Below are 2,686 nucleotides of genomic sequence, written 5' to 3'. Positions count from 1 at the left end.
TCTGCCTTGCCACTTCCCTTTGTCCTTGTCGCTACCTCACTTGCCACCTTGCATCTCCCCTCACTACTCCTAAGAGCCCTTTTTACATCACATTCTCACTTTCACATTGCAGCACCCTCAAATTCTTTCTGGATCAAGAGATATGACTTGATCTAGGTGGAGGGGCAAAAGGAGTGCAAATGGTGGTCAATGATGATCTGTCACTGTGAGTCACATGCATTGATGATGTGGCACTGTGCCTAGCAAGAGGTGTGCTAGTGGAGCCTTGTGTTGAGGTGGCAGGAGTGGTCACATGAAGTGACTGTGAAGCACTGTGTGTGCCTACAGAGGTCAGTGCTGACTGGACAACTGAGGTGGCACTGATGATGATGTCAGCAAAGTGATGTGGCAATGATGATGTGGTTGATGATGTGTACCTAATGATGTGGCTTGATGACATGTCATTGATGATGTGGGTAAGCTGATGTGGTAGTTGATGTGGTAATGATGATGTGTCAGCTGACGTGGCACGTTGAGCGAGGGTGATGACATGGTAGATAAGGTTTGCCACATGGTTGGTCCTTGACCAAGCCTTGGGGTGTGGTGACCTTGAGGATAATGTGACCAGGGTAACTGCCACGTGTTACAAAATCTATGGAGCTAAGGGGTCAACTTATCGTGCCACGTGTCGTAAGGAGGACTACCAAAATCTTTCAAAGATTCCATCTTCTTCTTCGTTGGAGCTCTACGATGAGACATTGATGGTGCTATGCTATGGCTCGCCTTTGCTGTGACTTGTTAGAAGACGCTTGGAGCTGCAAGAGTCGGTAATGCAGAGTTGTAGAGAAGGAGCTTGCCGAGGCTGCAAATGCTCTACAGAGCTCATTGCTCACCGAGGCTGTGGGAGAGCCTGTGAGAGGAGCTCGCGTGTGGTCTGTGGAGGATGGAGCTTTGAGCTCGTTGTGAGTCATAAACGGGGCGCTACTAGTCGGAAGGAGCATTGGCGGCTAGCTTTGTTGAAGGAGCTTGCGGGTCATTCGGTCGCTGAGCAGAAGGTAGATCAAAGCCTTGTTCAGTGTTGCAGTTGAGGCTGGAGTTGGTGAGCCGTCGGTGGGTTGGCCTTACCTTTGCTATTAATGGTTGCTGGAGTAGGCACAGTTGAGAGCTAGTGCTCACTTTGGAGACTGGCCGTTGTAGTCGTAGGTGTTTTGTTTTGTTGTGCATGGGCATTGAAGGAGTCCTAGTCGTCTATCAAGGGGGTTGTTGCGAGGTCTAGCGTCGAGTCTGGGGAAGAGCCGTTGGATACGGCTGTAGGTGTCAAGAGCTTGTTGTCATTGTAGGGCAGCTCTTGGGTCCGAGGCTATTGGAGCGCTATATTGGAGCGGGCTCTGCTTCTCGCTATGAAGAGGCTTATAGGATGCAGAAAGCCAGTTACAGAGTGCTTTGCAGGAGGCTGATGCAGCTAAGGTTGCTGAAGCTCATTTGGAAGGCCTTTCTCTTGCATATAGTTACAGAGCTACCTATATTAGAGTTGTGCTTTGAAGTCGGCTGTTGTTGGAGTCGATATGAAAGGTCTTCGCTAGAACTTGTTGCAGAAGAGAACACTCCTCATGAAGAAGAACAACTAAGAACCAAAACAATAGCAGAGAACTCGTAAAGTTCTCTTAATCAAATAAACCTCTATCTTTTTCTCACAGGAATGAATATCAAGCTCTCTCTCTCTCTCTCTCTCTCTCTCTCTCTCACAATGGAAGTCTCACAAAATGAATTGAAATCCTCACAAGGAAATCTCAAGAAATGAATGGAAATCTCTTAAGGAATGATGGAAATTTTCTCTCAAATGGACGGATGAAGATCTCTCACCGGAAGTGGACTCTCACAGAGAACACTCAAGAGAACTCTCAATCTCACAATCTCTCTCACACTCTCAAGGATCACAATGCCTTAGCGGAAGGCAAGGGGGCTCTGATACCATGACAAAATATGAAGAGGGGAGAGGAGAAGAGTGGAGATGAGGAGAGAGGGCACAGCTAGAAAGCACACCACAAATGACTAACTGTATACTAGCTTTAGTTGAAAAATTAGAATATATACAAACCCTTTTAGGGTTAGGGTTAGGGGATCTAACCCTTTCCTTTATAGCACTCTATAAGGTTAGTGATATGCACATATGATCACGTGATGGTGCTATGCACACATGATCACATGATGTTGAGCGTGAACTCTCAACAGGAACCTCCCTCTAATCCTTAAACTCCTCCTAAACTCTTCAATCCCCAATGAAGGCGAAAGCCTTCATTACCCCAATCATGATGATGCATGTTCTTTTCACACATGCTTGCACTATGTTCACTTACCAAACTTAAGCCTACGTCTCTCACCGAAATACGACCCAAGTTCCTAAGCTACACTTATACTACAAATGATGACATCGATATATTAGTAGGTGACAAAATGCCTAGGAACCTTGCATACTGAGAATACCTTGCTCTTTCCGCTGTAGAAGCCATGGAAAAGAGCCAACACAATTAATCCCTTCTTCCTCTCTACCTGCTTTTCTCATTCTCTCTTTCGGTAGCAATACCCTTGAGTATGCTTCCTTCGTTGTTACGCGTACCCTCCACAACTACGCTTCCTCTGGCTGATGGCTCCTGAGATTCAGTTCTTTTTCTTGCATCTCTTGTCCAATGACTTCAATAGTCTTTTC

The sequence above is a fragment of the Dipteris shenzhenensis genome, chromosome 13, assembly GCF_047967505.1.
Source record: "Dipteris shenzhenensis isolate YYH24624 ecotype China chromosome 13, Dip_SZ_1.0, whole genome shotgun sequence".
NCBI lineage: Eukaryota > Viridiplantae > Streptophyta > Polypodiopsida > Gleicheniales > Dipteridaceae > Dipteris > Dipteris shenzhenensis.
The sequence above is the reverse complement of the archived record's forward strand: the minus strand, read 5'-3'. Positions refer to the sequence as shown.